We start from the raw sequence: 13084 nt of genomic DNA on the forward strand, positions 1-13084 counted from the left end.
AAGTAATCGGACAGACTGTATCAGTCCTCTGGAAGAGGCAGGGGGATGCTGGAACGGAATTAACATTGACTGAGTTACTTGCTGTGTGTCAGGTAGGCACCATAGTAAATTAGATACACAAGCATGTGAATAAAATCTTCAAATAAACCCTGTGAAGCAGGTATTATTATTTGCACATCACTGATGAGAAAACTGAAGCTTGGTGAGTTACCCAAAACAAGAACAATAGCTTATATATTTTTTACAGCTTCAATGAGGTATCACTGGTTTACGTTAAACTGAATATATTTCAAGTGTACGTTTGATCAGTACATCTGTATATACCCATGAAAGTTACACTACAATCAAGGTAACAAACATATCCACCATCTCCAAAAGCATAGTTTGCATATTCTAGAATGTTATGTAAAGGGAATAATACAGTAGATCTTCACTGTATGGCTTTCACTTGGCATAATTATTTTGAAATTCATCCATGTTGTTTTGTGTATCACGACTTCATTTCCTTTTATTGCTGAGTAGTATTCCATTGTATGGATAAGCCAAAATTTGTTTGTCTGTCCGAATGTTGGTGGACATTTATGTTGTTTCCAGTTTTTTTCTATAATAAAATAGCTACGAACGTTGACAAGTAAGTTTTTGTATGAACATATGTTTTCATTGTAAGTTTTTGTATGAACATATGTTTTCATTTCTCTTCGGTAAAAAGCTAGGAGACAAACACCTGTACTGAATGGCAGGTGAATGTTACACTTTTTAAGACACTGTTAAACTGTTTTCCTAAGTGTGTATCATTTTACATTCCCACCAGCAGTGTATGTTTTTAGTTCTACATCCTCACCAACGCTTGGTATAACATCGGTTTTTGTTTGTTTCCTTTTAGTTGTTCTTTGTAGGTGTTAGTGGTATCTCATCATGGTTTTGATTTGCATTTCCCTAATGACTAATGTTATTGAACATCTTATATGCAATTTGCCATCCATATTATCTTCTTCAATACAGTGTTTGTTGAATCTTTGCCTATTTAAAAAAAATACTTGCTTTCTTGAGTTCTAAGAGTTCTTTTTTTAATTGCAACACTTCTTTATATATTCTAGACATTAAGTCCTTTGTTGGATATATGTATGTTGTATTTTCTCCAAGTTTGTGATTTGCCTTTCATTTTATTTTATTATTACTATTTTAAGTTTATTTATCTTGAGAGAGAGGGAGAGAGAGTGAGCAAATGTGCACGCATAGGCAAGGGGCAGAGAAAGAGAGAGAGGGAGAGAGAGAAACCCAAGCAGGCTCCACCCTGTCAGCTCAGAGCCTGAAATGGGGCTCAAACTCACAAACCATGAGATCATGACCTGAGAAAAAATCAAGATTAAGATGTTTAACCGACTGAGCCATCCAGGCACCCCTGCCTCTCATTTTCTTAAGAATGTCTTTTGAAGAATAAAAATTTGTTATTTTGATAAAGTTCAACTTACAAATTTTTTCATTAGAGCTTTTTGTGTCCTATATAATAACTTCACCTAACCAAAGCCTGCAAAAACTTCTACACTTTCTTCTGGAAGTTTTATAATTTTAGCTTTAATATTTAGGGATATGATTCAATTCTAGAAATTTTTATAATGGCATGAGTTTAAATTCATTTATTTATTAAATGTTTATTTTTCAAAGAGGGAGAACACAAGCGGGGGGGGGGGGAGGCAGACAGTGAGAGAGAGGGAGACAGAATCTGAAGCAGGCTCCAGACTCTGAGCTGTCAGCACAGAGCCTGAGGTGGGGCTCAAACCCATGTACTGTGAGACCATGACCTGAGCCGAAGTAGGATGCTTACCCAATGAACCACCCAGGTGCCCTTAAGTTCACTTTTTAAAATGAGAATATACAGTTGTTTCAACACAATTTATTGAAAAGAGTATCCTTTCTCCAAAAGAATTACCTTTGGATGTTTACTTAACATCAGGTCAGTATTGATGAGTGGTCTATATTTGGATGTTTTATTGATCTGTATTTTATTTTATTTTTTATTTTTATTTTTTTTTTTTATTCAGGAAGGCACAGCAGACTCTAAGATCTGTATTTTATTCTTACCACCAATACCACATTGTCTTGATTAGTGTAACACAGAGCAAATCAAGAAGCGTAAGTCCTCTAACTTTGTTCTTTTTTGAAACTGTTTTGGTTCTTCTAGATTCTTTGCATTCCCATGCAAATTTCAGAATCAGATTCTCAATTTTTACCAAAAATCCTGTAGACATTTTGATTATGATTGATTAAACCTATAGATCAGCTGGGGAGAACAGACATCTTAATAATATTGAGTTTTCTAATCCATGAAAATGGTGCATCTCTCCATTTATTTAGATCTTATTTAATTTCTCTCAGCAAAAAACTGTTCACTGTAGTTTCCCATACGCAGGTCTTGCATACTGTTGCTAAATTTAGTTCCTAAACATCTGATGCTTTTTGATGCTATTGGAAATTGTACTTTTGAAATTTCACTTCTCAATTGTTCCACTGCTAGTACATAGAAATATGATTTCTGAATATTCATCTGAGTTTCATGACCTTGTTGAATTCCAACTTACTGCTTCCAGTTTTTTGGTACGTGTCCTATGACATTTTCTGTACACGATCATGTCATTTGCAAATACTATGTTGGACAGGGCTTCAACCAGTAAAATGTTGAATAGAAGTGGTGATAATATATACTCCTGTTTTAGTCTTCATTTTGAAGAGAAATTTCTTTTAACATTTCATGCCTAAATGTGTTAGATGCTGTAGAGTTTACAGGTTAAGAAGTTCCCTTCTATTAGTCATTTATAAAGGGATTTATTTTGTTTTTAGATTGTAAATAGGTGTTGAATTTTATAGAATGCTTTTTCTAAATCTATTGCTATCTTCACATATTTTTCTCCTTTGTTTTTTAATATGGTGAATGACAAGAATAGATTTTCTCAAATATTTTCTTATTTTAACTATAAGTATTTGTATATAAATCAATGAAAAAATAATTTAAAAACCACCAGGAAAGCATAAACCTGGCTGTGCATGGAAAAAGTATTATTGTCATTGTTTGATGAACATCTCTGAGAAGATGATGTCTTCAGCTTTTCAAAGAGTTTATCATAACCCCATTTAGGGGAGGCAAGAATGAGTCCCAGTTAACAGGGCTCAACACAGTGAAGGCATGTGACAGTGTATCAGTGTGGGTCAGGAGCTGAGATGTGACAGAATATGACCAGTGGGAGTAGAGTACTCTCCATTTTCTCCTTCTAAGCTTACTTACCAGGGCCAATCTTCAGCTCTCAGCAGTAGTTCAAAGCAAAATTCTTCTGTGGGGTGAAATGAACGTCTTTGGTTATCCAGGTAGCAGGGTACACAGGAGAGAGCAAGAATTTCATCAGCACATAGTCCCTATAAACTAAGTACAGATAAGATTCTGGGGACAAACTACCCATTATCATCAGGCACAAGAATGTATAATACAGAAGGCTCGCAACACATCTGTATCTGGAGTTACAGTGCTTCATTCTGGACTGCCTTCCTGACTAGCATATGGCTATCATCTAAGAAATCCCTTCCCTTCCTCTTCACCTTGGGAATTGCCTTTACCTCTCTCGATGCTGGATTTCCCATCTTGAATTTCATGTCTTCCTCCTTTCTGGTTTACTCTCTCACTTTGGTCAAATACATCCTTCAGTAGGTTTCTGAGTAATAGTTTATAGGCTATTTCTTTTGAGAATTCAAATATAAGAAGATGTATTTTGTCATCACATTTCATTGGTAGTTTGGCTGACTACAAGATCCTAGGTTAGAATTCTGTAATTCCAGCTGCCACTTTTGTTTTGATGAGTCCTAAACCATTCTGCTTCATGATCCTTTGTAAGTATTATATGCCTTCTAACTCTATAAATTTGTGGAATCTTCTTTGTCTTAGAATTCTGAAACTGGCATGGATTTATTTCCACCCATTGTGAACAGCCACTGGGTTTTTCCAATGCAATCATTCATGTCTTTCATGTATAGGATCTTTTCTTGAATAATTTTGGTGATGATTCCCTCCCTTCCATTTTATCTGCACTGTCCTCTCCCCTTTTTCTATGTTGGCCCTTCTATCCAGCCCAGTAATATTTCTACCGAATCTCTTCTCCATTTCTTTCTCATCAGCCTAATGGCACCCAGGTGTGTGTGTGTGTGTGTGTGTGTGTGTGTGTGTCTGTGTGTCTGTGTGTCCATCTGTCTTTGCTTCTGCCCTTTCTGCCAGGAAGCCCACGGACTTGAGGAAACACTTCACTGTTTCTCCACAGCAGTGGTGGTGATTGGGCCCAAGGGCCCTGAGATCTCATGCTGTCCTGTTTACTCTGGACCATACCATGGGTTTAGTAAGCCTTTCCTGTGGTAGATTCTTGCTGGTGGATGAGGGATGATGGACCATAATGCAGTCACAATGGAGAAGGAATTCCAGTAGCTTCTTTGACTGTATCTTTCAAACCACTCACTTCAGTTTATCATTGTACTATATTTTTAATATCTTCTTTTGGGGGGGGGCAGATTCTTTGAATGTTCCTTTTTTATTGCATCCTACTCTTGAGTCATAGACGTAGTATATTTCTAGGAATATGAATAATGGTATTTGTTGTTTTGTTATTTTTGAAGTTTTCTTCTTCACGCATAAGTTGTTTTCTTCTAAGTTGCTTTTCTTTCCTTATTATTCGTTTTGACCTCTACCTTTCATATTGGTTGCATTTATCATATGTCTGGCACCGTCTCATTTTGAAGAATGGGAAACTAAAAAGGTGACCACAAGCTCTAAACATATGTTTGAGGCCCTTAGTCTAGTAACCTTCATTGTAGGGTTATTTTGCTGGACTAATTATTAGCGAACCCCCAATATCAGAATGTTTAGGTCTTTTAGGCTCCTCATATTCCCTAAAAGAAAATTCTTTCAATTTTCTGCTTAGAGGTTTTTACATACAACATTCAGATTGCATAAGGTCACCCGATTTCCCTGATTTTACCATGGTATTCACATGCTCGATTGTGTCTGCAAAACCCAATCTAGAGATATTGTTCACCCTTCCCAGAGAATAAACCTATAGGCTTCTGCAATTGTTCAGCGGTATGAAGTAGGTGAGGGGATGTAAGCGTTTCACAGCTTCTTAAAGCTTTAACCAGTCTTCTTTATTTTAGACATCTCTTCTAGCTCCTTTTCCAAACTGTCTGTTGCTGCTAATGTTTGATATTTTAGAAAATTCTGGTGTAAACTGGAGGTTCTTTAAAATTCAGCTTTCGTGGGTTACTTAAGGCAGTTAGCAGTAATCCATCTACTTTCCAGCTTCTAAAATTTTATTCAGTCTTCTTGTGGATTTATGCTTTATAAATAAATTCCTTCGTTGGAGTCTTAGCAGGGTTTCAGAAGGGAGCAAAATTAGATTGAAGACGTTAATCTTTAATATTATATCTGTTTTCATTATTTAAAAATTTTTTAGGTTTCTTTTTTATTTTTGAGAGAGAAAGAGACAGAGAGAGTGAGCATGCCAGGGAGGGGTCAGAGAGGGAGACACAGAATCCGAAGCAGGCTCCAGGCTCTGAGCTGTCAGCACAGAGCCCAACGTGGTGCTCGGACACATGAACTGCAAGATCATGACCTGAGCTGAAGTCGGATGCTTAACTGATTAAGCCACCCAGGCACTCCTCTTTTCATTAGTTTCTGCCCTTCATTAGTCCCATTTTTCATTTCTATGTGGATTGATTCTATTGATCCACTTTCTAATTATTGAAGTTGTATGCTTAGTTCATTATTCTTCAGCCTATTTCATCTAAGGCTATGCATTTCCCTCTAAGAACCACTTTAGCTGTATCTTACTTTGATTTGTAGTACTTTCACTGTGATTACTTTATATGAACTACGATATTTCTACTACGATTTCTATTTTTTACTTGTATTTACAAATGTGGTTTTAAATTTACAAATATATGGGCTATTTGGCTAATCCTGTCTGTACTATAGTTGGAGAACATGTTATGTATGATAATAATTCTTTAAAGTTTGTTGAACCTTGCTTTAAAACTAGTGTCTGGTAGATTTAATAACTACTCCGTGCATGCTTGAGAAGACCAAGCACTCTCTAACTGCTAAACATATTAAACCAACTTGTTATTGTATTACTCAAATTTTGTCTATATCCTTTTTCATAGAGCTACTGTGTTAAAATAACTCAGCATGATGGAACACTGATACATTTTTCTTAGTAATTCTGTCAATTTTTGCTTAAAATTTTCCATAGAAGACTTAGACCTGCCTTTTTTTTTTTTTTTCTGGTAAGGTGAATCTTTTAATAACAATGTAGCAAATACATTCGTTTTAAATAATGCCTTAATTTTTTTGGTTATTAAAATGGCTAGTCCAACTTTCTTTTAGCCAGTATTTGTGTGGCACATATTGTTTTTATATCCCTTTCATTTAAAATTAGTATTTATGTGTTTTTTTTTTTTTTTAAGATGAAACAGGTAGGTTTTACTATCAAATGTAAATTCTACAAAAACTCAATAGTACTGTAGTAAGTATGACTGCTTTCATCTTAAAGTCTTTCAGAGCTTTGGGCAGACAGCATCTTAAAGCATCAGGTATAAGCAACTTTCTGATCTTAAGTGTCAGTTGTCACCCATTTTCACACAAAACGGTTTTTTGTTTTTTCTTTTTTCCTACTGCAGTTGAGGGGCCATTGCTGGTCAGGTGAAGAGGGAATGTGTGGCTGTCCATTCACGGTATTAGTCAAAGTAATTAAAGACACAAATCTGCATGTCACTGTATCCAAGCCAAGGACAACAGGAGTAACTTAAAGACGACGTGTGCACTTAGTTAATCAAATCCCGTTTTCCTCTTTGGAGTTACAGGAGGGTGGCAGTACTAGCTGGCTAGTGTCTAATGTTGCACTTTTGTAGCATAAACACAGCTAAGCGGATAGTGCTAAAGACTGACAGCATCAGTACCAGCTCTAACCGCTTCAGCGTTTACCTGTCAGTCCAGCATGCTGACTCTAATACTATGCTTTTAAGAGTTTTAATCACTTGACAGTGAAGGCATGAGAGAAAGGTTTAAGGCTACTTCTTAATAGATACAAACAGGGGCGCCTGGGTGGCTCAGTTGGTTAAGCGTCCGACTTCGGCTCAGGTCACGATCTCGCAGTCTGTGAGTTCAAGCCCCGCGTCAGGCTCTGTGCTGACAGCTCAGAGCCTGGAGCCTGCTTCAGATTCTGTGTCTCCCTCTCTCTCTGCCCCTTCCCTGCTCATGCTCTGTCTCTCTCTGTCTCAAAAATAAATAAACGTTAAAAAAAATTAAAAAAAAAGATTATACTTCAAGAGTCTTTAAAAAAAAAATAGATACAAACATTCACTCCAGTTAGTATATTACTTTCTAGAACATACTGTGGAAAAATTCTCATTTTGTGACATTAAAAACTATGGGATGTCTTTTATTAAAGTCAAAACTATCAGTAATGGGAAAAGTGTAATATAAAATAAGACATATGAAGCTACAGTGTTCAGTTACAGTTTAAACTAGAAATTACTAACCACAGATAGCTGCTTCTTTTTTGGTTTTACATTTTGGCCCCTAGTTCATTCTTATTTAGAACTGGTACCTGCTAAGAGCTGCAATTTTTTTTTTTTAAGTTTACTTATTTATTTTGAGAGAGAGAGAGAGAGGGAGAGAGAGAGAGAGGGAGAGAGAAAGTGAGAACATGTGGAGGAGGAACAGAGAGAGGGAGAGAGAATCTCAAGCAGGCTCCATGCTGTCAGTGTGGAGCCTGACTAAGGGCTTGAACTCCTGAACCGTGAGGTCATGACCTGAGCCGAAACCAAGAGTCAGATGCTTAACTGAGTGAGCCACCCAGGCGCCCCAAGAGATGCAACTTTTAAGCTATGTATTTTTTGTGGTGGCTGTGCCACGTACTGTGTATTTATGTTTTAATCATGCTTCTCATGAGTAGCACATAGCTGGATTTCTTTCCCCTGCTTGAGTCTTTTTCGTTGCTTAGCTTTGTCCATTTATATTGACCGATAAGTGACTGATAAATCACTGATAAGTGACTACTGATATATTTTGAATTTTTTCTACCCTTTATTTTCTGCTTTGTATTTGTTCTGACTCCTCCCTGCTTCCATTTTTACCCTTCTTTTCCTGATTTTTTTTGGATCCAGTTTATATCATTCCATTTACTCCCTCATGTTTTCAAAAGTCACTATAAAATCACTATTTTTAGTGATTAAATTTTTAGATTAAATTTAGATTAGATATTTTTAGATTAAAATCACTGTTTCTAATGGTTACCAAAAATGCACATGTAAAATCTAAAATTAATCACTGTATGTACCTTCTTCCCAAGTAAAAAAGACCTTAGCAACTATGTAACTAAGATTATCCTCATATCTCACGTTATTTGGTCCACCACTTTAGTTTCATTTAAAAATCTCTCAAATTAGATATTAAAGAGTCACAATATTTTGTTCAGATAATCCCAAAGGTTTATCACGTTTTCTCCACCAGCTAAAGAGATTCTTACAGGGGAACATCTTTCAGTGAGATATATTGGTAAACTTTCTCCATTTTTGTTTGTTTCAAAATGTCTTTATGTTACCTCTGTTTTTGAAAGATATCTGCATATATAATTCGAAGCTGATAGTTAATTTCTCTTAGCACTTTGAAGATAATAGTCTGCGTTTGGCTTCCATTGTTTTGGCTGTTGGTAAGTCTGCTGACTATTCCTTTGTTAGCAATATGCCTTTTATCTCTGGATATTTTAAGATCTTTGTCTTTGGATTTCAGCAATTTTAGTATGGTTTTTCTATAGGCAACAATCAGGATTCAACTGCAGATACTATCTCTATTTAAAGCAGAAAAGAATTTAATATTCAATTCCAACTGAAATGCTGAATGAGTAAGGTTTAGACTCTAAACTTTGAACACTACCACAGAATTATCTTGCCAAAGGAACTTTTTTTCTTTTTCACATTTAGGAAGCTAGAGAACTGGGAGGACTTTGCACCCAGCATCATACTGTAACTTTAGCTATAATTCATAGATCAGGAAGCTGTCATCATACCTGTTTCTAGGGCCATGATGCATACCCTTGATCTACAACAGTAAATGGATGCCTTACATACTACCACTTCTCTCCCACACAAGTTAACTTGGTTTTGATTTCAATCTCATGTGAATACATGTGATTGGCAGAACCTGAATGTATCTGGAAACTTACCTGCAAAACAAATATGGGAAATATAACTTTCAGCTTTTCATTTATATTATAGGAATGAATTCTTTTTTCAACGTTTTTATTTATTTTTGGGACAGAGAGAGACAGAGCATGAACGGGGGAGGGGCAGAGAGAGAGGGAGACACAGAATCGGAAACAGGCTCCAGGCTCCGAGCCATCAGCCCAGAGCCTGACGCGGGGCTCGAACTCACAGACCGCGAGATCGTGACCTGGCTGAAGTCGGATGCTTAACCGACTGCGCCACCCAGGCGCCCCATATAGGAATGAATTCTTGACGAAGGCTGGAATGATAGTGAATGAGCTAATCTACCACATCTGCCATACCTGAGAAAGATTTAATTTGTCCTGCTAGGGAATTATTGTCCTTGAAGCTAAGGAATCATGTCTTCTATCATTTCAAGAAAATATGCACCTACTATCTCTTTGAATATCTCTTCTGTTTCCATTTTTGCCATTTTTTTCCCTTGGAACTACAAAAAGAAGTATTATTTCTTTGTAATGCTTTATTTCTTTAGACTTGTCTTCCAATTTAATTAATTTTCTCTTCATCTGTGTCTAATCTACTTTTACTTATCTGTTGAGTTTATCTCAGTATTTTTTTTCAATGTTAGAAGTTCTTTGATTCTAGGGGTTCCTGGATGGCTTAGTTGGTTGAGCATCCAACTCTTGATTTCAGCTCAGGTCATGATCCCAGGGTCATGGGATGGAGCCCCACATTGGCCTCTGCACAGAGCATGGAGCCTAGTTGGTATTCTCTTGCTCCCTTTCTCTGTGCCCCTCCCCTATGCATACACACACATGCTCTCTTCTCAAAAACAAACATTTAAGAAAAAAGAAATTCTTTGATTCTTTTTCAAATCTGGAATTTCACTTTTGATAATCTCCTATTCCTTGGTCACATTTTCATTTTATCCTTCATTTCATTAAATATTTTCTAAATAGTTACTTTATATTTCAGCATCTGATTTGGGAGGCTTATTTCTACTGATTTCTGTTTCTCCTGACTTTTGCTTATGGTAGCTTATTTCCTCTTCTGGTTTTGGAATTGATTGTGCACACTAGTTTGATCTCCATCCAATCTACAGAAATCTTCAAGGGCCTATATATGAAAGTACATTTTTTTAAAAGATGATTTACTTTTGCTTCTCTCATATATACTGGGGCTCTAGGAATGTTGGGCCAATTTAAGGTATTTTTATACCTTGAGGTTTCCCGACAATAAAGAAAATATGTATTTAAATCCCAAACCTGTGTGAAGGAAGAAGAGTGACTACAAATTCTCAGGGTAGTCATTTTTCCTATGTAAAACTGAGGCTGAAGGACAAGGTGCCTTGTCACTGCTCATGATCTTAGAACTCATTTGTCAATTTAGTTTTCAGGTCCTTCTTTGGATTTGATGCTTTGGAATTTTCTTTATTTTTTTGTTTTTTTGAGCTCAGTTATGCATTTAAAAGGATGTTTGTTGTGCTATACCCAAAATTTCTAGATGTTTTGTTACCGAAGATTTTCAGATATATCTTTTCAGACATAGTAAAACAAAACAAAACAAGTTCTAGAGTTTCAACCTAGTTAAAATTTTTTTAAATGTTTATTTTATCATTGAGAGAGACACAGCATGAGCAGGGGAGGGGCAAAGAGAGAGGGAGACACAGAATATGAAGCAGACTTCAGGCTCCCAGCTGTCAGCACAGAGTCTGATGCGGGGCTTGAACCCACGAACTGTGATGTCATGACCTGAGCCAAAGTTGGATGCTTAACCAACTGAACCACCCCGGTGCCCCTCAACCTGGTTTAAAAAAATCTTTACTGATAAGCACTATCCTGAGTTTCAACTAAGAGCTGAAGACACTTATAATCTAGATAGGCAAGACACATATGTAAACAATGAACAGTATTAAATGGAATAATTACCAAATAGAAATATAAGAAAGAAGCTGTGGCAAGGCAGATAGAAGAAAAGATGTTTTATCTCCTAGGACTTCCACTGTTACACACTTTTTACAGGTCTGTCATTTGTGTTTCTAAAAGTATTGGTATCCTATCTATTAGACTTGATTTAAGGCAAGGACTGTATTTTATGCTTCTTTACAGTTCCCTAAGGTGCCTAGATTAAAAGCAGAATAAATTAGGGATTTCTGCTTCTGGGAAGATGAAACAGGTACACTTTTCCCTGTTCTTCCCAGTAAGTATAATTAAAAATCCTGAACATTATATAAAAACAAGCACAAGAAGACTCTGAAAGGTGGAAAGAAGGCCAACTGGTTAGAGATTGGGACCTGAGTTACATTACAATACATTCCATGTGTTTTCTTTTTGCCTCATATATCCCAAAGTGGGAACTAAAGATGCTAGCAACCCAGAAATGCCACTAGATACAGACAAAACAGCTCCAACAAAAACCTGCTCTGTCTAGCCAAATGACTAGGAAAGAGACAGCCTAGCAAGACAGAAAACTTACACAAAAACTAATATTCTATAGTCATACACCACAAAAAAAACCTGTAGCCTCAACCCCATCCATGCTGCGAAGACTGAATGGGGAGTCTAGACTTCCTTTCTCATCAGGCCATAGGAAGTTGGGACTAAAACAGCAGATTTGACATTCATGTTATTGGTGTCCTGGAAGGGGAGAAGAAAGAAGGCAGGGCTGAAAAAGTACTTGATGAAATAATGGCTGAAAACTTTCAAATTTAGACAAAAAGGCTACTTCCCCCAACAACAACAAAAAAAACCAGCATTATGAAGCCACAGACTTGAAGCTGAGCTATCCTCAAACATGTTAAACCCAAAGAAATTCATATCAAAACATACTATAGACAAACTTCTAAAAACTAAAGACAAGAAAAAATCTTGAAAAGAGTGACAGAGAAGAATACCTTACCTATGCTATAGGAGAAAATGAATTTGAATGACAGGATTTCTCCTCAGGAAACCTGAGGGCCAGAATGAAGTGACACAACATTTTTCAAGTTCTGAAAGAGAATGGTCAACCTAGAATTCTATATCCAGCAAAAATATCCTTTAGGAATGAAACAGAAATCAAGACACATTCTCAGATGAAGGTTAGAGACTTTGGGACCTTAAAGAAGTTTTCTAAACAGAAAGGAAATGATGAGGTGTGGCTGGGTGGATGGGCTGGTTAAGTGTCTGGCTCTTGATTTTGGCTCAGCTCATGATCTCACAGTTCATGAGACAGAGCCCCATGCTGGGCTCTGTGCTGACAGCATAGAGTCTCCTTGGGATTCTCTCTCCTTCTCTCTCTCTGCCCCACCTCAGCTTGTGCTCTATCTCTCAAAATAATAAATAAACATGAAAAGAATTTAAATAAAAAAAAAGAAAGGAAATGATGACAGAGGGAATCTTAGCATGTTAGAAAAGAAGAAAGAGAAATGTAAAGAGTAAAAATATGAGTAAATACATTTTTCTTCTCCTTTTTGTTTCTCCTCCTATTATGTTTTATGGTGGGGCAAAAATTGTAATACTGTCTGATGTGGTTATAAGTGCATGCAAAATGCATATTTTAAGTTGAGCAGGGAAAAGTACAGTTGTGGGTTAAATTTGTCCCCCTTGGGGTGCCTGGGTGGCTCAGCTGGTTAAGCATCCAACTTTGGCTCAGGTCATGATCTCAATGTTTCTGGGTTCGAACCCCATGTTGGGTTCTGTTCTGACAGCTTGGAGTCTGGAGCCTGCTTCGGATTCTGTGTCTTCCTCTCTCTCTGCTTCTCTCTCTCTCTCTCTCTCTCTCTCTCTCTCTCTCTCTCTCAAAAATAAAGAAACATTAAAAAAATTGCTTTTTAATTTTTCCCCCTCAA

At 36.8% G+C, this 13084-nt stretch overlaps 1 protein-coding gene across 1 annotated transcript in view; it reads right to left on the reverse strand.

Moving 5' to 3' along the window:
* ACER3 (alkaline ceramidase 3) overlaps positions 1 to 13084 on the reverse strand; it is a 177611-nt gene that overhangs the window by 23177 nt on the left and 141350 nt on the right. The gene's annotated exons all lie outside the window — the stretch shown is intronic.

This window comes from Prionailurus bengalensis, chromosome D1 (genome assembly GCF_016509475.1).
Source record: "Prionailurus bengalensis isolate Pbe53 chromosome D1, Fcat_Pben_1.1_paternal_pri, whole genome shotgun sequence".
NCBI classification, from domain to species: Eukaryota; Metazoa; Chordata; class Mammalia; order Carnivora; family Felidae; genus Prionailurus; species Prionailurus bengalensis.